The following is a 23,628-nucleotide window of genomic DNA, read 5'->3' as shown; positions in this document are numbered from 1 at the left end:
AAATGATAAAGCATTTTGAAATATTGCTTTTTCTTTCTAATTTTGAGTCAAAAAATGCAGCTTCATTTTGAAAATTAAAAAGCATTTCTTTTAATCCATTGTAATTGTCAAATTAGACATTTCTAAATGAATTATGCTACACATTTACCAGAGAACGTCTTGAAAATGAAATGTCAAATACCATTTTCATTATAATTTTAATTAAGTGACAGAATAAGCTTTGTTGAGGAAGGAAATGAAAAAGCATTTTGGTGGATTGCTTTTTCATTATATTTTTGAGTCAAAAAATGCAGCTTCATTTTGAAAATGAAAAAGCATTTCTGGTTTTGACTTTGCTTTTTATTTATGCTACATAATCGCTTCCATAGGCCTGTAGTTGTCATAAGTAAATGCTTATGCACAAAGTCGGATACTCCTCAGTTTCTGACAGTTCCATAACTAATAAAACATGCTGGTTAAACCTATGTAACTCCTGATTACATTATTGTTACACTACAGTTTACTAAGGGAAAGTTATGCAAAGTAGTTCAGAATAAATTTAACAAGAATAAGCACAATTGTTGTCCAAATTGATAGTATAGACAGGAGAAAACAATGGATATATGCAACATCTCCAGAATTGTTTTTACCAGAAGAAACACTGGGGAGTTTTTTCCTGGTTGATGCGGAGATGCTTGGTCGAATTGTATCCCAATTAAACGCAACAATCTGCCTTTTAGATCCCATTCCCACGTCACTCTTTAAAACATTTTATCGATTCTTTGAGTCAGAGCTTCTAAGTATAGTAAACTGCTCTCTTCAGACGGGGGTCTTCCCCTTTGCCTGTAAGACGGCAAAGAAGAAGAAGATTCAGTTCGATCCAAATACTCTGGATAACGATAGAACTGTATCCAACTTACCATTTTTAAAGTAAAATTATAGAAAAAGTGTTGCGAATCAACTGCATCAGTTTTTAAAGACTCAAAGAATTTTAGATAATTATCAGTCTGGTTTTAGGACAAACCACAGTAGAGAGACAGCCCTTTTAAAGATCGTTAGTGATCTTAGATTACATTTTGACTCTCAGAAACTTTTTTTTCTGGTGCTGCTGGATCTTAGTGCCGCTTTAATGAACACATTACACCATTTTTAAGATCGCTGCATTGGCTCCCTGTGCAATTCAGAATTGATTTTAAAGTTTTTTTTATTGGTTTACAAATGTTTTTATAGTCTCGGGCCTTCATATTTATCTGACATGATTTTAAAGTATGAGCCCTCGCGGACCCTGAGGTCCTCTGATACCGGCCTTTTGGTTATTCCAAAAGTTAGAACAAAAAGATACGGCAAGGCCTCATTCAGTTTTTACGGACCTCGCCTGTGGAACAGCCTCCCAGAGAGCCTCAGGGCCGCAGAGTCTGTTCATGTTTTTAAAGGAAGGCTTAAGACCTACCTTTTTAATTTAGCTTTTAGTTGAATTTTAGGTTTTTCTTTTTGATATTTTTTTTTCTTTTAACTAGTTTTATATGTGTATGTAAATACATTTATTTATTTATTTATTCTATTAATTTTTAAGTCTCTCTTACCATTTTATATGCCTATTAAGGTTTATGTAATTATTTGTTTTTTGTTTATGTTTTATATATATTTTAATTGTATTCTTTTTACATTTCATTACAGTCCAGTGTTTTCCTCTGAGGGATCCTCCATATCGGTGACTGACCCTTCTCATTAAACGGGGTCGCTGCAGTGGGATCTCCTGGGTCTGACTCTTTTGATCGGATCTGGGGGGTTCTGTGGTAGTGTTCTCCGTGAACTTGGGTTGGGGGTGTCGCTGATGTGGACATGTCCCCAAAATATCGTTTCCCCACTTCAGGACAAAGCGTGGTCTCTACATTCTATAATTTTATCACTTTTTTTTTTTTTTTGATGTGTGTGGACGTGTGTGTGTGTTTTTGCGGGGGGTTGTCGCACGGTTTGTCTTGTCATCTTGTTTTTTAATTTTATTGTATTTTATGCACAGCACTTTGAGTAACATATGTTGTTGAAAAAGTGCTATATAAATAAAGGTTGATTTGATTTGATTTGATACAGTAGATCACCAGAGTCCGCCCATTCCTCTCTCTTGCCAGCACAGAGGTGCACATTTCTGGATAGGCGTCAAGCAGCTAATTTGATGCACAAATCACGTTGGGTGTGATTGCAGCATAACAGTGATGAAATTGTAAAATAAAAAAGTATTTCAATGGAGTTCCTTAATGGTGTCAACGCCATTTCTGTCTCATCTGCAGGGAAATTTTGTCTTGTGTTGTTGGTATTTTGAACATAGTTAAAAATACATAGGTTCTTTCTTACTTGGTTGCAGGTTGCACTGAAAATAGAGATGAATAAGCGGGACTCTTCTCATCCTGAGTGTCAGTTTTCCATCACCTGCTGCTTTCAGTTTATCTTAGGGAGTGATGCAACTGAGGAGGAATAGAAGCCAGGCTAGAGGAAGCTTGAATCCACTGCATTCGTAAAACATCAATATGTAAATGCAGGCTCGGTTGTTGCTCCAGTGGTTAAAAGAATTCAGCATAGGATACATCTTTATTACTGTCTCAGCTCCTCCAGCAGCCTCCTCCCACCAGCATTCATCTCTTTGAGGTGCATTTAAGCGACTGAAAGTCCTTGATAGAGGCAGAGGGGAAATAGTTTCCCTGCAAAGATGTGTGAAAGCATGTTAGCCTAATGGAAAGCACACAACGTGCTCCTTATTTCCTTTTCTCTTTAATTTTGTTGCTCTCATTTTTATCTACAGTATGTTACAGCAGCAATTTCATCACAGCCCCATTTTCTACACCCGCACTGGTATTGATTTCAGATTTATCCTGTCTGGAAAGCATTTTGAAAGATTACTGTAAATCTGAGCCACAGCTTTGTGGCCAAAGGGGAATAAAATGCGAACACTATTAAGAATAAAAGCCACTTTTGGATGATAAGTTATGGAGAACACCATAAAGATGAGTTAAAGCTTATTAAAACAACAAATGAAGATGCCAGAGCACTTTAAATTCCAGAGATTTCCAGAAACGGCCCTGCACGATGTCACGCCCTAGGCAAAATTTGACATGGTTCTCACAAAAGAAATCAGATTCCTTTTTTATATCATCCAACACCCACTTTAAAAAATTACAAACAAAATAAAAAATGCTAAATACTATGTACATATCTGTACTATAGTTTAAATAAATTTTTAAACAAGTGATTAAAGACTAATAATAACTATAGTAATAAATTTAAAATGAAAGAAGCAGCATGTACAGTAAAGACCAAAAGTTTGGACACCCCTTTCCATTCATTTGAATGAGGTGGTGTGTCCAGACTTTTGGTCTGTACTGTATGTGTAAATTTCAGTACATTTCTTTAGCAAAAAAATGTTCAAACGCAATGCATTGTGGTTTATATTCACCATTCTAGCAAGCATCGATGCACACTGGTTTTTCGCAGATACTTTGTAAGGCACTCGATTTTGGAATTGTAGATATGGACAGCACTATAAATTGGCGACCGTACTATAGTGCACTACGTAGTGAGTAGTGAAGGAATTCGGACACAACCCTTTCTCTGGCTAGCTGCGACATTGACACATCGACCCTATTGAAATAGTAGAACTCCTGCGTAAATTGTGTGTTGCGGAGCGGAGACACGGATGTCAGAAGCAGACACGATGGAGGCGATGTGAACATTCTGACTGATTACTGAATGTTCTATTTTGCAATGCATCAATGCAACAGAGGCACAACGCAAAGAAACCAGAGTAAATCATCCTTAAGCCTTTTATTTTCTTGCTTTTTGTCATGTTGTCATAGGCACCAGGTTCAAGTTGTTAGTTCTCCACAGCTAGTGGCTACATAGGCAGTGCCATACCACATTTAAAAGGTTTTCCTGAAGCTTTGTTCAAGCAACACCAAGTCATAATTTCTGAAGGAGAGTGCTGGAGTCAACCTCATGTTTCCTGCTCCTGATTGTCAGGGAGGTTCCTTTTCATGTATCTTGTCGCTGGGACCGCTCCCCTTCCTGTTTCCTTCGCCTGAGAACGATTGTCAGGGCTACTCATTTTGCAGTGATACCCCCTCCCTTGTTTGGCTGCAAGGACATTTTGCTTCATCTACACCCCCTCCTCATCAATGTGTTTTTGAAATCTCCCCTTTTTGCGAAGATACTTGATGATTGGGTCTTTTTTGTTTGTTCGATTTCAGTTATGTTTCCGTGGTTGTTATGATGTTTTCTGTCACAGTTACACCAGGCTCGACTCAATTATTCGCAGCTATCTTCCTTATTACTTATCCTCAGTCTGTTTGTTTCTCTTCTTTCTCAGTCTGTTCTTTTTTAAGCTTTAGGTTCTTGCCATCAAACTTGGTTTCCTACATTTTTGAGACCATTTTTCTCAAATTTTAAAAAGAATTTTCTTGCCATCACAATGAAATGCTGATTGATCAACAGAAGCGTATGAGCAGCAAATTGCAGTTCAATGTCATAAGTAAAGGAAAAATAAAAAGTATACTTCAACATTTACAAGTTGAAAACACTTAATCCTTTTACTATCTATGCCAAGTTGGGAGTAGGGTCATCTGAACCCCACAAGATAGTGGGCTGAAACTTTTTTTTTTTTCAATGATTCTTGGTCTTTACTGGTATCCATGGATAACATGAAATCCTCTCCACATTTATCCACCTTTGTCATGGTAGGGATAACATGTAAGGGTGGGGTCATCTGGACCCCATTTTTACTTTTGAATTCATGTAAAACTTTTTATTTTAGGGGTAAGTTCTAGTAAGAAGTTTCATTTTGATTCTATTGATGCTTCATTTTTTTGGTGATACACAGTGGGGGGCTACCACACTCTTACTTTGCCTATGTTGCCTTTCAGAACAAATACCTTTGTCTATTTTTCCCTTGTGCTATCCTAGGCATTTTAATGTTGGCAGTTGGGTCATCTAGACCCACTAGACCAGGGGTCGGGAACCTTTTTGGCCAAGAAAGCCATAAACGCCACATATTTTGAAATAATGTAATGTCCCTTTCCCACACTGAGACTTAACCTGTTTTAAGGTTCTTTATTCTGGTTACTGTAGACCGCAACAAACGCCGCACAATTAATTCAGCAACTCCTCAATCTCTCCAGCGAGATGAAATCGCTTCTGCCAACTTTATATTCCCCTGCTCCGGCTCCGGCCCTCCCATTTCCCTTATTCGGCCCATAGCTGAACCCCATTGGTCCAAATTACCTAACAACAGGCTGAGCGACAGAACTGAGGGCCAATCAGATATCTGCTTGATGCGTTCATTGAACTCCAGAACTTTTAACGCGGCCCAACAGCCACCCAGTCCAAGTCAGTAGGCAACGATATGTTTCAAACGAAATATACAAATGAATGTGTGCATTTGATGTGATTTCAACATTTTTAAAGTACAATAAGTCTGTGGATTCTTTTTAATAACATTGTTATGCTGTTGCTGATAAATAAGGCGTTGAGACTTTAAACGTGATCTTAGGTTGGTCTGAATGTTCTGTAGATGTGACAAAGACTGCTCACATGCAGACGCGGAGCCAAACACACACTCACACGCTGCAGTGAGTGACAGGCAGCGGGTTTTACGTTATTACAATCCCTGCGCAATTCACCTGCTACCTGTGCCCACAACTCCACCCCCCACCCCCACCCTCTGCTTTCTTCCTCACACATCCCGTCCCCGCAACTGCGCGCTCTTTCTCGGAGACGGGAGCGTGCAGTTTTAGGCACGGCAATTCACAGGTTTCCGGCTGGTACAAACTAGCCCTGGCTCTGTTCTCTGGCTTTATGGTCTCTGTTCATGAATCCAATTTGTGTGCAGAGACTCAGCGTAGTGGAAACTATTAAATACTCTTTGCGCAACAAACATTTCTTCAACATATTGCAAGCCCTGTTTTCATTTAATTGGAAATGATGAAGTGCGTACTGCCACCTGCTGTGTGAGGTGTTGGAAACAGTAGCACTGAGTACTTAAATTATTTTTCTATCAGACACTGGTTTGTTTTTGTTAAACGTACCTGATAGAAAAACAATTTAAGCACTCAGTATAATTTATAGACTCAATGAACTTCATTGAATCATCAACAGTAGCATTGTTTCAATTAAAGCTTTAGTCACATGCATCCGTACGGAGGATTGACCAGTACGGGTGCTGCAGTTTTTCGGGCCATATCTTAAAGGTGTGTCTTGTAGTTCCCTCGAGGCTCATCCATGCACCTTAAAGGATGTCAATGGAAAATGAAATGTACAATTGCTGTCCATGTGGTAAGTGTATTGTGAAGCATTGGTGAGGATAATGGTAAATGGTAATGGTAAATGGCGTATACTTACATAGCGCTTTCTACCTTCTTACGAAGGCCCAAAGCGCTTTACAGTCACAGTCCCATTCTCCCATTCACCCATGCACACACACATTCACACACACGTTCACACACTGGCGCCAACCTCCCACCAGAGGCAAGGTGGGGTTCAGTGTCTTGCCCAAGGACACTTCGACACGTGGGCGTGCAAGGCGGGAATCGAACCTGCAATATTACGATCATGGGTCGGCCGCCCTACCGCTGCACCACGGCAGCCCATAAAATATAATGTAAGTTATATGCACTTATGACGCATGAGTGAAGCTGTTGTATGGTGCCCCTACGCCACACTGTAATCATTCATATTCATCATTCATTCATCATGTTATCATTCAAGTGCGAGTCCTGGTTCTGTAATAATTGTGGGCAAATCCTGCATGTATGGGGTTTGCAGGCGAAAGATAAGTGCCCGTAGAACACTCATACATGTGATCCGTATGACACAGCTGCATCCCAATCAAGGAATAATGCACAAAACGATGCCATATGCATTCATACATTCATTCAAAGACGTATCAAACTTAGAATAATTAGATATGAAATCAAAGATTGCTTGAAAGGGAGTGGAAGGAAGCGAACTTATATAATCCCAACCCTGTTCTTCCGTAACCATTTTATTACATGATGTATCATTATCCAGTTCATAGCTTTTCATCTAATATCAATGCCTTACCAACATCGTTTCAGGTCATTACATATGCTTAGGTATCAATAAATAACATGACAATGAAGAATTACTTGATAATTATGTAAAGTAGATAGAACTATTTGTATAATAACATACCACATACAGATCAGTTATCTAAAATATATTACGATTATTTTCATTAGAAAAATCATGTTTAAAATTAAAAATAACACTATCAGAAAATAAATATAACAAGTCAGGACTTTTTTGGAGCAAGTAAAGTAATATAATTAAAAATCAATAATTTTAACCATCTTCAGTAATTGATTAAGCATTTTTTTTTACTTCACCCAAACTTACCCTTATTTGTTGTTTAACTGTTTGGTATAACCTGTAGCATGAACATTTTTTCTCAACAAGTTCACCAAGCTGTCTATAGCTGCTGTTTCACGTGGGCCACCTGTGTGCCTCATACAGATTTGTCCATTTTTCTTTAACAGACAACATATATTCACCTGTAGTGCCTGATTTGCACTGATCCGTCTGCAATGCCTTTCTGTTGTGTTGTTTAGTGAGTCTGTCTCATGACCGTCAATAGGTTAAACAAATATAACATTAACAGTGTTCTCTTGTTATATTTTGGTTCACCTTTCACTGTTTCGCAGATTTTTTTTCAGTGCAAATTTGCATACTTTTTATTTTTAACAGCACACTGTATTCTGGGTTCTGATTGGCTGCTGATATTCTATACAGAATGTGTTAAGCTCACTTTGACCGCAAATGCTTGACTCCAATCAGACCTTTGTTTTCACTTTATTAACAGACTTATTTTCTACAAAGGTTGGAACTTTGAGAAATTTAACTAGACAGAAAAGTATGAAATGTTCATGTTTGTCAGAGAAGAGTGTATAAAGAGTGCAGCGAGGAGTTTTACAGCCATAAAACAACAAATTCCACCTATTGCGGGGTGCTTTAGGAGAGGTCCCATTTACCATATGTTCTTATCTGTACTGCAAGCACTTTTTGTGTTATCTGAAAACACACCATTTCGTTGTGTACTTTTTAAAATATACTTTTTAATGAATCTGTTTTTCAGCTGTAATACCTTTGAAATCTGTTAATGCTAAGCATAAGAAATTTACGGCTGCACGATGGTGGTTAGCGCTGTTGCGTCACAGCAAAAAAGGCCTGAATTCTATGACACCAAGTCTTTCATACATTGGAATAGAGCTATGAAAGAAAAAAGCCTGGAGCAAAATTCCTGAGGTTTGCAGCATTCAACATTTTTGCAGCAAGCCTCTGGGTACTAGGTACATGCTCTAGTATCAGGTAGTGACAGTCCAAGCGAGTTCAAGAACTATGTTCTTAAATGCATGTCAAATGCTCGGGTTGTACAATTGACTGTATATTGAGAACTGGTCTGATTGACCCCTCCCCACTTGCGCTCCAAATAGGAAGTACCTGTTGGTTCCAATAAGCCAAAATTTCATGGACTTCTATTGAGGAAAAAAACAGCTATTACTGTCATTCTATTTGACCATTCTTGGTAGAATACCTTTTTCTTATCATCTTACTAATCCTAATTTTTTTTCATGATGTTTTTTCATCTTTTTTTCATCTTTTCATCATTTTTCATCATTTACACAATGTAAGCGCTTTGGGTGTCTTGAAAAGCGCAGATAAATCCAATCCATTATTATTATTATTATTATTATTGCAAGTTATTGCAAGTTATTAATTAACCAATTAGATGCCTCAGTAAAAGTATGTGGTGCCTTTTGGCCCACACCTCGAATGTTCGATTGTCAGATGCTCCTGAGCCAATTCCAGTGAAGCAGGTTTGGACTTTGAAAATGCTCACACATAAATGGTGACAGTTACCATAGAAATGTTGACTCAGACCTTTGGACCAATCACTTCATTTTTTAATTCCATTTGTGAATGACTATCTTTGTAAAATGTAATTCAGTACTTTCTCGAAAACTCAACAGAAAAATGAATTGGTCAAAAAACGTATGCAATCATGATGAGGACACATCTGAGTCAGCTAACCAGCACAAAGTAGTACAGAGAAAACTGTAAAAGAAGCAGGATGGTAGATCTTGAAGACCAAGGTTAGGCAGCCTTGTTCTAAGACCCCCTGAGGAGATACATCCGAGGCAGAACAAAATCTTAGGCATTAAGAAAAAGGTGTCTAATAATGCACAGCGAGGAGTAAAAATGACACCTCAGAGGTTATTAATTCTGCCAGTCAAATGTTTTCATAAAGGCCCTACCACAGCTGAATGCCCCCACTGCAAACATTTGATCACCTAAAGTGGTCAGCTTAACCCTTTAACACCAGATATGTCACCCGCGACACCTACATAACACACGTTCTATGACATACCATAATTCTTTGACTATTTACCCGATCACCGTGAATCAGCTGATTCTGTTGTGGAAATATGCTGCTTTTTACACCAGCTTTGCCATGATGCAACACACTACTAACGTAAATTGTTGCATAACGGCGCCAAGGTGCTTTTTTCTCCATGACAGAATCTGCTAGAATTACGCTGATTGTATTAGTGGTTAAAGTGTTGCAGTAGTCGAAAGAATATCAACATTCCAGTGTTAAAGAGTTAAAGAGAGAGACTAAAAAAAGGACACAATTTATTTTTACTTTTCTGGTAATTCTATCAATCCTTATCCTTTAACAATATTGGTTCTGGCTCTGAGCTTTGAACGTTCCTCTTTTTTTACTGGAACTCTTTTAAAAAAGTTAACTTTTCCTCCTGCTTTGGTGTCGTATTGGGTTTGCCCATTGCAGAATTGTCCCCCTGTGCCGGTCCCCTGCCCGGATAAAGCACAGGGTTGTGTCAGGAAGGGCATCCGGCATAAAAATCTCTGCCAAACCACCTGTACGAATCAGTAAAGGCTCATTCTCTGTGGCTATTAAGGGATATGCTGAAAGGTGAACCACAGCTGTGCAATACCCTAGATGCACTTGTTCACCAATCAGCATATTCCTTCAGGGGTCGCCACAGCGAAACTGCTGTTAAAACTTAAACACACACAGCAAACACAACACACTATACAGCAAAACACCAAACATAATTTTTAAAATATAAGTTAAATATACAAAGTACTTGGCTCTTCAGCCAAAAGCTCACTTTGAGGTCACAAGGAATACTCTGTTGTCAAAACTAACAAACACACAGCACACACAACCCACTACACAACAAAACCCTTGACACTGTTCACAAAATGATTTTTAGAGAATGGCACCCCCCCACACACATAAAAATAGAGTAAAGTAGTTAGTATTTAGGATATTTTTTCACTGTAAGCCCAGGTTCACATTTATTGCACTTCACCATCTTATCGCTGTGCGGGTCAGACCAGGGGACTTCCACATGACAGGCAATGTTCACCCCAGCCACACAACAGAAAAAAAATGATCTTGTGTGCCTGATCCAACCTTGACAGGACACAGTTCAAATATCATCACGAGGCATGTCCATGGCCAGCAACAGATTTTGTCGAGTGGAAACCTCCCAACATCAAGGAGCATATTCTTTATGCTATGTTATCGGAATAATTGTTTTGGGCTAATACACTAGATTCCTCCTATGTTTTATATGAGACATGAAACCCAATCAGTAGTTGGTGAATTGCCTTTATAGCATAGATTACTGGACACATTTATTTTATTGTTAGTATAAGTTAGAATTTGTATAAGTTTTCTTCCACCTTAGTGCAAATCTTAGGATCTGCATCCCCTGGCCCACATGCTGTTAATCTTGTGAGAGAATTTCTTTACAAATTAGGAGATGGATTTGAAACTAAGACCCTTTGCTTGGAGTAACACCTTGGGGTTGAAACCGATTAAATCAAAACTGAGTTAGATGAAGGATCTAGAATCTTCTTGAGGGTGAAAGACACCCACTCATTATGTGCTAAAAGACAAGTGAGCAGCCGTATTACCATCTCCTGGTGCACTTTGTCACATGACCACACACGCGTTACCATTTTCACAATCACACACACACTGCAATCAAGTGCAGCCTTACTAATGCATGATCTATGCTCCCACTCCTCAGTCTCCTCGCCTGCAACAATGACCAGTCTTGTTATCTTTCTCTGCTTCTCACCCTGTCTGCCTCCCCTCTCATTCTTTCTCTTTTCCAGGAGCCCTCACAGATGAGTTCTCATTTGACAGCACAGCTGGGGACCAACTGCACTGGAGCTCCGGAGCTCATACCGATGAAGTCGACCTATCTAGGCCACAGGAAGCACACAATCCCTCATCAAGGGCTCTAATTAAAATTCTGCGTTATTGTAGGTTTCCAGGCAGAAAGAGGAGCTCAAAGAAAAGCCTTCTAAAGATAGAATGAGAAGAATGTCTAATTAGGGTCTCATTCTTATTGAAATCTGATTACATTGCAGCCCTTACTCCCCCTCACTCTCTTCAATTGTGAAACCTGTTCTGGCCTTTCTTGAGCCCATGTGGGCTGGGGTTTTATCTTGCCAGCAGTGGGGAGTGAGGAGACTGACAACAACGTTGGTGGAAGGCCTACAAGGCCAAGTGTGTGGGTACTTAAAAGAAACATCTATGTCAGATGAGTGTGTGAGCCTCTCAGACAAAAAATAGAAAGTACAGATGAAAATGTTCCTTTTGGTCGATAAGAAAATTTCAATCAACTTGTGCTTTTTTATTAAGTCATATCAGTGTGAAAAATCGACATCTGACACCACAGATGGTGTTCTCATGACCCTGACAATGCTAACCATGTCATAGAAAACGGTTGTATTAAAAACATATAGAAAAACATAATAAACTTTTCAAAGTTTACCTGCTGTAATATAAGGTGGCCCTGAAGTGCAATTTACATCAACAAATAACTCAACGCAAAAACATAGTAACGACAAAAAAACTATTAAAAAAGCAAAAAGTTTACCGCTGCGCGCACCCCATCAGGGCTCGCCACAGCGAATCAGACTTCACTGATTCTCACAGTATATTGTTTTTTTTATTATTTTGTTTTGCTTCTATAATTTTCGCGGGGTTTTTTGCATTGACTGATTTATTGCATCGATTTGAGCTGCAGGGCCACCATAGTTATACTTTGTTAGGCTATTAAATAATAACTTTGAAACATTTTAGTTTGCTTGCAACCAGCTGCTTTCATGCAAGCCCACTAAAAACGTTAAAAATTATCATCAACAACCTGCATGAGTCAACTGCTCTGAAATGGTGAATCTGACTAACAAAACATAATTACAGAGTGAACTGTTGCTCTTTAGATGTTAGAGTCAACACTCATCTAAAAATGATGCATTTTTGTGGTTTTAATGAGAGTTAGAACTAAATAGCTACTTTTGAAGGCAGTTTTTTTAAGATGAGAGGAATCCTTTCAGACTCAAAGACTGTAAGATGATGGCTAGCCATCCTGACATGAGCTTACAAGTTTTAAAAAGAAGGTGGGTGTGACAGACATGTCAATTTTAAACAACAGCAAAGAAGTCAAAGGATTCTTGATGATTCTTTGGCAGAAAGGAGCATAAAGAAATGCCACGGTTCTAATGAAAAAGAAGAGATTTGTAGGAGGGCAGCAGTGGGGAAAGTTGTAATCACAACAATCGGGGTCATGACCCCAGAAGAGAAAAAGTGACGGCTGATGCAGATTCAAAAAACAACATCAGACATGTCTATGAAGGAAAGCACTGATGGGTGACAGAATGCCATTGAGGCTCTAGGCCCCTATAACATAAGACCTGAACGTGACACAACAACCACACTAAGAAGGAAAAACATAGGGGGAGCAGGTGGACTCCTTTATTATATTTTTGAAAGAGATGGCAAAGATGAGTGGTGATGCTAGGAGTAGAGTTTTTTCAAAGTTATGTGATGGTTGAAGTGTTTTGCTTATCAAAGGATCAACAAATGATCTGATTAAACAGTCCATTAAGCTGCTGGGTTAAGGCCCAACAGCTTCATAGGAATTCTCATTCATCCAACTTCAAAACTCCCTTATTCCTGCAGGGTCACAGGGATCCTGGAGCCCACCCAGCTTCTGTCAGGCGAGGGGGGGGGGGCAGCTTGAACAGTTTGCCAGCCCATCCTAGGGCTACACACAGACAACCACACTCACATCTGAGGGACAATTTGGAACAAACAGTACTCCTCAATCCTGGTCCTTGAGATCTGCCACACAGCCTGTTTTATGCTAAGTTCACACCTGGCCTGTGTCGTGCGCTCAAGAATGTGCTGAACCTGGGTTCTTAAACGCACCTTTAGCAAATGATGTTCACACAGGTCTGTAACGACTTGATACTAGCACATGTACCTATAGTTGGAAAGAGGCTTGGTGAAAAATATCATGGCAGGGCAAATCTCGCAAATTTTGCTCCAGGTTTTTTCTTTCTCAGCTCTATTCCAGTATATAAAAGACATATTGTCATTTAATTCTGCCCAGTCACAAACCAAAATTATTAATGAGTGATCCATACATAACTACCAAATCAGAGTCCCTGATTGGTCAAAGTTCAATTGGTTTTACTTTCAATGCAATGGCCGGACACTATGTAGAGCTAGAAAACACACTTTAAAAAGTGCATAGCGACAAATGATCGTGACAGTTTTAAATGCGGAAGCCCAAAATGCACGTATGAACCCATTTATATGAAAGTGACCGCTTGGATGCACGTTGTTGAGGCTGGTGTTAAAGTAGCTTTGCTGTTTTCTCTGTGCTGTTCTCTGCTGGTTAGATGTTTCAGGTGCCTCCTGATTGACTAAGCACTCCGAATTCAGGTAATCGGCACAAAGAAGTGAAGAGAGAGCTGTAAAACAAGCAGACTGGTAGACATCATGGACCAGCTGTTGATTTAGAATTATCACTTTTAACTTTTAAGCCTGTTTTAGTTTCTGGGATGAAGCCAGGGTTCTCAGAGAAAACTCAATCATGGAGCGACCATGCAAACACCACACAGAGAGAACTGAGCCGGGATTTGTACCAGGGCCTTCTTACTGTGAGACGAGAGTATGAACTATTAGATCAACATGAAGCTAAAAATCAGATTCAGAATACTTGTATCCAAACCAATGTTGCTGTCATGATTTAGCTGACTTAGCCGACCCAAGTGCTGGAACCCGTAAGGAGACTCGACAGGCACTGAGGTGAGTAATAAAGGTTTAATTTTAACTGCAGAAATAATATTGAGTCCCAGGTTCTTCTGTGGAGGCCAGAGGTGTTGGTTGGAGGGTCTTGGCGGCGACAACCGTATGATCCGTGATGGTAGCCAGGAGGGCGATGGAGCGAGAGGTGGACAGCAACCAGTGGAGTAACTCGTGAGGGCGAGATCCTGGAGTGACACAAGACAAGGTAATTAGTCGAGGACAAAGGCATGAACAAGAATCTAGATGAGGCCAGGAGATGCACCGTGGGAGTACAACGAACTAGCGTTGATTACAGGTCCGAGGTCTCCTTAAGAGTCTGCCGGCTGACGAGGTTGAGGAGGCGCAGCTGGAGGTACCAGGTGTAGCTGATGAGGGGGAGGAATCTGCCAGAGGCACCGTAACAGTACCCCCCCCACAACGACCGCCTCCAGGCGGGCCAGGGCGACGATCAGGATGGGCGGAAAAAAAATCGTCAATGAGAGAGCGGTCCAGTATCAGGGAGCGGGAGACCCACGACCGCTCCTCCGGGCCGTAACCCTCCCAATCGACCAGATACTGGAAACCGCGGCCCCTGCGCCGCACGTCCAAAACCCGACTAGCCGTAAAGGCCGGGGCCCCGTCGATGAGCCGGGCGGGCGGTGGGGAAGCGGACGGCGGGCAAAGGGGGCTCTGGCGGACAGGCTTGACTTGGGAAACATGAAAGGAAGGATGCACTTTGAGGGCGGCAGGCAACTTGAGGCGGACACAGGTGGGGTTAATAACTCGCTCAATGACATAGGGTCCAATGTAGCGTGGAGCCAACTTACGGGAAGTGGCCTGGAGGGGAATGTTCTTTGAGGAAAGCCACACCTGTTGACCAGGTTGATAGGAGGGACTCACCACCCTGTGACGGTTGGCGATCTGGCAGTTGCTCTCCTTGGTGCGAAGGAGAGCCGCCCTAGCCTGGCGCCAAACGTCCTGACATCGTTGAAGATGGAGTTGGACAGAGGGCACTACCAGATCGAGCTCCTGAGAAGGAAACAAGGGTGGTGAGTATCCCAAAGAGGCTTCAAAGGGTGACATACCCGTAGCAGCAGATGGGTGATTGTTATGGGCGTATTCAATCCAGATGAGATGGTCCGACCAGTCACCCTGGTTTTGGGCCGCCAAACAACGCAGAGCGGCCTCCAGCTCCTGATTGGCCCTTTCGGCCTGGCCGTTGGATTGGGGGTGATACCCCGATGAGAGGCTGATGGAGGCTCCGAGGGCGGAGCAGAAGGCCTTCCAAACCTGTGATATAAATTGCGGCCCACGGTCGGACACGATGTCGGTAGGTATTCCATGATGCCGGAAAACATGATTAACCAGGATGTTGGCTGTTTCGGTGGCTGTGGGCAGTTGAGCGAGGGGAATGAAGTGAGCTGCTTTAGAAAAGCGGTCGACAACAGTGAAGATGATAGTGAAACCCTGAGAAGGAGGCAGTCCAGTGACAAAATCGACGGCTATGTGGGACCAAGGTCGACCGGGTGTGGGAAGCGGATGCAGATGACCAGCAGGCGGTGAGGTGGATGACTTAGCTCTAGCACAGGTAGTACAGGCTGCGACGTAAGCACGCACGTCGTCCTCCATGGAGGGCCAATAGAAGCGTCGTTTGAGAAGCGTGAGTGTACGATGAACCCCACCGTGGCAGGCGATTTTTGATGAATGCCCCCAGGTGATGACGTCAGACCTGAGGTTATCGGGAACGAACAAAGTTCCTGGGGGACAATTGATGGTGGCCGGTTTCTCACCTTGGGCCTGTTGCACCCTCGTCTCGATATCCCACGTGAGGTTGCCCACGAAAAGGGAGTCTGGAATGATGGAAGGCGTAGAGCTCCCCTCCGTGGTGTTATATTTTCGTGACAGGGCGTCAGGTTTGCCATTCTTACTGCCAGGACGGTAGGTGATTGTAAAGCAGAACCTGTCAAAAAATAAACACCAGCGGGCTTGTCTAGAATTTAGTCTCTTAGCCGATCGCAGGTAGGCCAGATTCTTGTGGTCTGTCCACACAATGAATGGTTGTTCAGCCCCCTCCAACCAGTGTCTCCATTCCTCCAAAGCCAGTTTTATGGCCAACAATTCTCTGTTGCCAACGTCATAGTTCCGTTCCGCGGGACTGAGTTTCCTGGAGAAATAAGCACAGGGTTTGAGCTTGGTGGATGGAGATTCACGCTGGGACAGCACGGCTCCCACCCCAGAATCAGAGGCATCAACCTCAACAATGAACTGCTTGTGAGTATCCGGTTGTATGAGGATGGGGGCGGATGTGAACAGTTCTTTGAGTTTCCGGAAGGCAGAGTCTGCTGCGGGGTTCCAAACATAAGGCACTTTAACGGAGGTGAGCTGAGTGAGAGGAGCAGCGATGCTGCTGTAGTTCCTTATGAACCTTCTATAAAAGTTTGCAAAGCCCAAAAACTGCTGGAGCTTTTTACGTGACACAGGAATCTCCCATTCAGAAACGGCCTGGATTTTAGAGGGGTCGGGTCTGATTTTGCCAGCCTCGATGATGTAACCCAAAAAAGAGACAGAATCTACATGAAACTCGCATTTTTCTGCCTTAACGAAAAGTTGGTTTTCCAACAAACGCTCGAGGACTAAACGAACATGGTGGCGATGTTCGGCGGCGTTGCTGGAGTAAACGAGAATATCATCCAAGTAAATGAAAACAAAGCGATTGAGGAAATCGCGCAGGACGTCATTAACTAGACGCTGAAACACGGCAGGGGCGTTGGTGAGGCCGAAGGGCATGACAAGATATTCATAATGTCCGAGGGGGGTATTAAAGGCGGTTTTCCATTCGTCCCCCTCTCGGACCCTTACGAGATGGTAAGCATTGCGAAGGTCCAACTTGGAGAAAATGTTGGCACCCTGGACAGAGTCGAAGACAGAATTAATAAGAGGAAGGGAATATTTATCTTTAACCGTTATTTGGTTGAGCTCGCGGTAGTCGATGCAAGGTCTCAGGGTCTTATCCTTTTTCTCAACGAAAAAGAACCCTGCACCGACTGGAGATGATGAGGGTCGGATGTGACCGAGTGAGAGCGCTTCCTGTATGTAACTCTCCATGGAGAGTTTTTCAGGACCCGAAAGATTGAATAATCTCCCTTTGGGGAGGGAGGCTCCACTGAGGAGCTCAATGGCGCAATCATAAGGCCTATGAGGTGGTAAAGCACGAGCCTTTGATTTACTGAACACGATTTTAAGGTCATGATAGCATGATGGTACCCTTGACAAATCAATATCCTCATTTTCTGGCGGATTAGCAATAGTAGTGGAAGGAATAGCAGAGTGCAGACAATTGGCCATGCAATACGTACTCCAGTTGATAATCCGAGAATTAGTCCAGTCGATTTGGGGGTTATGGAAACGCAACCAAGAATACCCCAAAATGACAGGAGTTTGGGGGGAGTCAGTAATAAAAAACTGATGGTATTCGCGGTGATTGCCAGAAGAAATTAGCTGGATGGGTTCAGTACGTGAGGTGATTTTAGATAATTGTTTACCCCCCAAACCAGCTGCCTTAATAGGAGTGTCGAGGGTTTCAACTGGTAGTCTAAGTTGACGAGCGAGGTTAGCATCAATAAGGCTGTGTTCAGCACCCGAATCAATAAGGGCGTTGAATTCATGGACTTGGTTAAAACTAGAAAACTTGACGGGTATGAAAAGGAAGGGCTTAACGGAACCTTCGGCCAAGTCCCCTCGTGACCTGTCACTTAGCGAGGGGATGGGGGAGATTAATCGTTTTGGACATTGTGAGACGATGTGGCTGGCGTCTCCGCAGTAAAAACATAAACCATTAGTACGGCGTTTAAGCCTTTCTTCAGGGGAAAGCTTGGAATGTCCTATCTGCATAGGTTCATCAGAATGGGGACTAGGGGCGCTGATGCCAGCAGGCGCTGGTTGTGAATCCAGATGAGGACGGGGAAAAAAGTCGGGAGAAGATCTGCGAGGAGTGAAACTTCGTTTGGTCTGGCGCTCACGAAGCCGAATATCAGATCGGAGAGCCGCTGACACTAGTTCCTCAAAATTATCCGCTTCAGGTTGGGTACATAGATGATCCTTAATCCCCTCGTTAAGAGACTGATAAAAAATTCCCTTGAGGGCTATGTCTGGCCAGCCTGCTTCTACTGCCAAAATGCGGAAGTCAACGATATGGTCACTCACCGAACGGTTACGCTGCTTGAGGCTGAGTAACCGCCGGGTCGCTTCTTCCTGTTTGCGCGGCTGGTCAAAAACAAGCCGAAACTCACCAATGAACCGGTCGAAGGGGAGATGAGTGAGGGGATTAGAGGCTAGGAAGGCCTGGGCCCACTGGAGAGCTTTACTGCGAAGAGAGTTGACAATGAGAGAGATTTTATGCTGATCGGACTGATAGTACCTGGGTGCCTGAAGGAATAGGAGCCGGCATTGTAGCAAAAAGCCGCTGCAGGCCTCAACATCTCCGTGGAACGGCTCCGGTTGAAGGCGGATGTTTTCGTCTGACGGAGAGGAAGTGACGGCCAGAGTGTTGCCGGAAGCAGGAGGTGAAACAGAGGCTGTAGAATTTGAGGTTGGATCAGTTAAATTGGTAATAGTCCGAGTAAGATCCTTGACATGGGAGACCAGATCCTCCTGAACAGACGTAATGCGGGTGAGTGCGTTGGAGTGGAGTCCCAAAAAGATACCTTGTTGTTTTACGGCATGTCGGAGGCCCTCCGGGTCAGCTGGGTCGGGAGTTTGGCTAGTTCGTTCTGTCATGATTTAGCTGACTTAGCCGACCCAAGTGCTGGAACCCGTAAGGAGACTCGACAGGCACTGAGGTGAGTAATAAAGGTTTAATTTTAACTGCAGAAATAATATTGAGTCCCAGGTTCTTCTGTGGAGGCCAGAGGTGTTGGTTGGAGGGTCTTGGCGGCGACAACCGTATGATCCGTGATGGTAGCCAGGAGGGCGATGGAGCGAGAGGTGGACAGCAACCAGTGGAGTAACTCGTGAGGGCGAGATCCTGGAGTGACACAAGACAAGGTAATTAGTCGAGGACAAAGGCATGAACAAGAATCTAGATGAGGCCAGGAGATGCACCGTGGGAGTACAACGAACTAGCGTTGATTACAGGTCCGAGGTCTCCTTAAGAGTCTGCCGGCTGACGAGGTTGAGGAGGCGCAGCTGGAGGTACCAGGTGTAGCTGATGAGGGGGAGGAATCTGCCAGAGGCACCGTAACAGTTGCTTTTATTTGTCAGGCTTTATTGATTGTGTGCATGTCTGTCATACCTAAATTTTTCAGATCAACTAGCAAGTTAAAACATTAGGTATAGATGGCACAATAAACATTCAAATTTCTCCAGTCAACAGCAGCTTAGATGCTGCCAGTTAAATTCTGATTGCAGTTTTGTCTCTGAAGCAAACAATATTATTCTCAGATTTATTCAAGCAAACAATTTTTCAAATTAAAATTGCACAATTAAAATAACCTTTAATACATGATACAATTTTGCAATCAGCAATGCAATTATTTGAATTAAAATAGAGAGGCAATTACTTACTGCAATAAGTGCTCTCTGTCTCTCTGTCTCTCTCTCTGTCTCTCTCTCTCTCTCTCTCTCTCTCTGTCTCTCTCTCCCTCTATATATATAATATATAAACACCCCTCTCACCCTCTGCGGGTGGTTTCTCACACACACTCAGGTCCTCTACCAGAGGCCTGGGAGCTTGAGGGTCCTGCGCAGTATCTTAGCTGTTCCTAGCACTGTGCTTTTCTGGACTGAGAGGTCTGAGGTCTTTCCAGTTATCTGTTGTTGGCACTCCTCCAGCTTGGGGGTTACTGCCCCGAGCGCTTCAATTACCACAGGCACCACTGTCACCTTCACTTTCCATGCTTTCTCCAGTTCTTCTCTGAGTCCCTGGTATTTCTCCAGTTTCTCATGTTCCTTCTTCCTGATGTTCCCATCGCTTGGCACTGCCACATCCACAACCGCTTTCCTCTGGTCTTTATACACCATTACAATGTCTGGTTGGTTCGCCATTATCATTCTATCAGTCTGGATCTGGAAGTCCCACAGGATCTTTGCGCTTTTATTCTCTACGACCTTTGGGGGTGTTTCCCATTTTGACCTCGGGGTTTCCGGTCCATATTCTGCACACTTGTTCCCGTATATTATTCCAGCCACTTGATTTTGGCGCTCCTTCTATGCTTTCCCTGCCAGCATCTTCCACCCTGCAGTTATGTGCTGGGTTAGTTTTAGTTGCCTCTTTGCACAGCCTCCACCTTGGGTCTTGTTTGGTGTGGTAGATCTGAGCCTCTATTGCTCTGGTGCTCAGGGCTTGTTCCTGGGCTGCCAGGATGAGCGCTTCAGTGCTGTCCTGTAGGCCAGCCCTTTCTAGCCATTATATATATATATATACTCACTACCCACTTTATTAGGCACACCTGGCTAATCAGCCAATGACATGGCAACTCAATGCATTTAGCCATTTGGACATGGTCAAGACGATCTGCTGCAGTTCAAACTGAGCATCAGAATGAGGAAGAAAGGTGATTTAAAGGACTTTGAACGTGGCATGGTTGTTGAAATACTCAAACCATGGTTCCGCCATGGTTTGAGTATTTCAGAAACTGCTGATCTGCTGGGATTTTTACCCATGACCATCTCTAGGGTCTACAGAGAATTGTCTGAAAAAGAGAAAATATCCAGTGAGCAGCAGTTCTGTTGGTAGGAATGCCAGAGGTCAGAGGAGAATTGCCCGACTGGTTCCAGCAGGTAGAAAGGCAATAGTATTCTCAGGACTCCTGGATGGTAGCAGGGCAGGTGGGGCCCTCATGGATGTATAGGACTGTATTGGACTGGAACGGACCCTATCATGTATTCTTTTGCTCTCCAGCAGTAGTGCTCCTGTTGCGATCATTACCTATCAAGTTGAGAGAAATGGATCACAAAAAGTACAGTGCTCAGAGTATGCAAGAAAACATTGTTTTCAATAGTCTGCAAGTTTGATAGATTTCATACAATGAGTACTTAATCCAGTAGAGGGTGTCTGGCACACAGGGAGGGGAGGACTTCCAGGTCAACATGGGACAGGGAAGGTTTGGAGGAAGGAGAGAGTCACAGCAGGTTAATCCAAGCTCATGGCAATGTACAGTCAAATATAGGAAACAGGAGGTTATCAAGCCAGTACAAGATCCATCTAAGTAGGGGCGGAGCTAGGGGTTGGGGCCTCTTGCAAAAAGCTTTGCCCCCCACTTGCCCCAAATTTTTGAGTCATGATTAGTATTATAATTGACAAATATTTGAAAATTGTCAATACAAGCTTCTTTAAGCATTAGCAATAGGACATCATTGTAAAAAAAATCAGTTTTATTATTAATGTCAATAAAAATAACAAAACTGTTTGAAATATGTATTTTTGATCATTTCATTTGTAATGGCCTTCAACATCCTTGCTACCCTTCCAAAGTCTTCTGTCTCCCTCCTCTCCCCCCATATAAACTGTTCTAGCTCCGCCATTGCATTTAAGTATCCACTGAGAACTGGAAACAGTCTCACTTAGGTCTGTTAGATATACAGGAAAGGGCCAAATATCCATGGACCAAAACGATCAGCAAGGAAATCCTAAAACCAGGTGGAAGACTAAGGCTTGAAAGCAGAGGAACAGGTGGCTGCGGACGACTCTCTGGGCAGAGTCTGCTATAAAGGCAGTTGCAAAGGTGAGAGTACTCATGCAGATTACCCGTCAGCTCATCACAGGTGGCGACAAAGGGCAGGACCATGACACCACAATCCTGTCTCTACATGGCTAGCACTTTGTCATCAGAAGGGTGGAGGTTCTTTGGCTCCTTTCATCTAGGGAGTCTGGGATATTCTGACTGCATTCCACGCTGCCCATGAATGAGTGTATAGGCTTTTTTCCTATATTCAGCAACATATAAGAGACACTGTTATAAGCGCACTCACCTGAATGGCTACTCACCTCCGCACAAACACTGTTGTGTGCTTTTGTGCAGACATGCCTGTATATAATATATGTACATATGTGTGTTGGGACAGGTTTGTTATAGCTTGTATATACAGATGTCAATGTGGATTTGTGTAAATACATGTTGGCAGAGAATGTCCTTATTTCAGTAGTGTACTTTTATTTGGTCGTCCTCAAAACGCAGTCTTTCTATAGACAGTTGTTTATGACCCTATAATATTAAGCCTCGGGCAAATCTTGTCTATCTGGATGCTTGTTTTGTAAGAGTCAAAATTAAAAAGTTCTAAAACTAAAGTATAGTTTCAAATACACAAAAGGATTAAACAAGTATAAACAATGTACGCGATAGAACCTGTCCAAACCAAGAAGCTTTCTTTTTTTTTGCTCAACTGCTGGATAGGACAAGTAAAAAAAGCAGAACATAATGAAATTACTTCACATTAGCCATGTTACTGCTGTCTTCTCAACGTGTCCATAAAACAAATCAGATGATGTGAAACCAAAAGCATGAATAATTTGCTTAAGCATGAAAAACGGGTTGTGAAGGCGGTATGACTTTCAACTGAAACTCTAACAGCTCCTTTGTCACCCTAAATGTTTTATGATTGGAATTCCCCTGTATTTTACTTGACTTTTCATTGTTGACCGATTTTTTATTTATTTACACTGTAATGAGATACACTGATGCAAGTATAAGACAGTTAGCATTAGCTCAAGCAACAATGACACCTTGTTTTTCTTACAGTACTTTACCCAGAAGCCTTTTATTTTGTTATCTTCCACCATACATTTATTATTCCAACCATTTTTCATTTTGCCACTTTGTCAATCACATGCTGTAAATTACGGTAATAAAAAAGAAATGTCAAACTGCAAAGCTAACATTATCTCCCAAAATTGCCCTTGTAATTTCTAACCAATGAGTAAAGAGATCTTTCGCCACATGGTTGTTTTTACAAGCTTTGGTTAGAATCAGGAAAGGTTGCTTGATGGCAGTCTAAATACAAACCTTACTCAAGGTTAAGGACACGATCAAGAACAAATTAAGTGGACTGGGTCCACTTATATGAGTGACACATTTGGTCTGCTTAAAGTGAGTTTATTTCGCCGATAATCTGGAACAAATTTTCAGTCTGAATACACCCAAGCAGACCCGGGTCCAGGACCAGGAACCGCTGTTTGACCCATTTTTGGAGGTGGTCTCCGTTCGTTTCTAATTGGACTGAGTTTCCTCATTCTAAATACACTCCGTGCTTGGAGCGGAATAACTGGACTAAAAGGATCAACGTAGCCGACGTAAACAGAGTAGGAATGTAACGGCGGATGAGCTGCGGACGGATATAAAGCAACAATTGTTGTGTTATCAAACAGAAAAAAGGGTCAAACTGCTAACTTGTTAGAATGCCTATTTTAACACAGCTCAAACATCTTACATGCTTTTCTGCGGCTCGTTACACGTCATGTGCTTGGCGCTGCT

This window comes from Oryzias latipes, chromosome 9, assembly GCF_002234675.1.
Source record: "Oryzias latipes chromosome 9, ASM223467v1".
NCBI lineage: Eukaryota > Metazoa > Chordata > Actinopteri > Beloniformes > Adrianichthyidae > Oryzias > Oryzias latipes.
The sequence above is the reverse complement of the archived record's forward strand: the minus strand, read 5'-3'. Positions refer to the sequence as shown.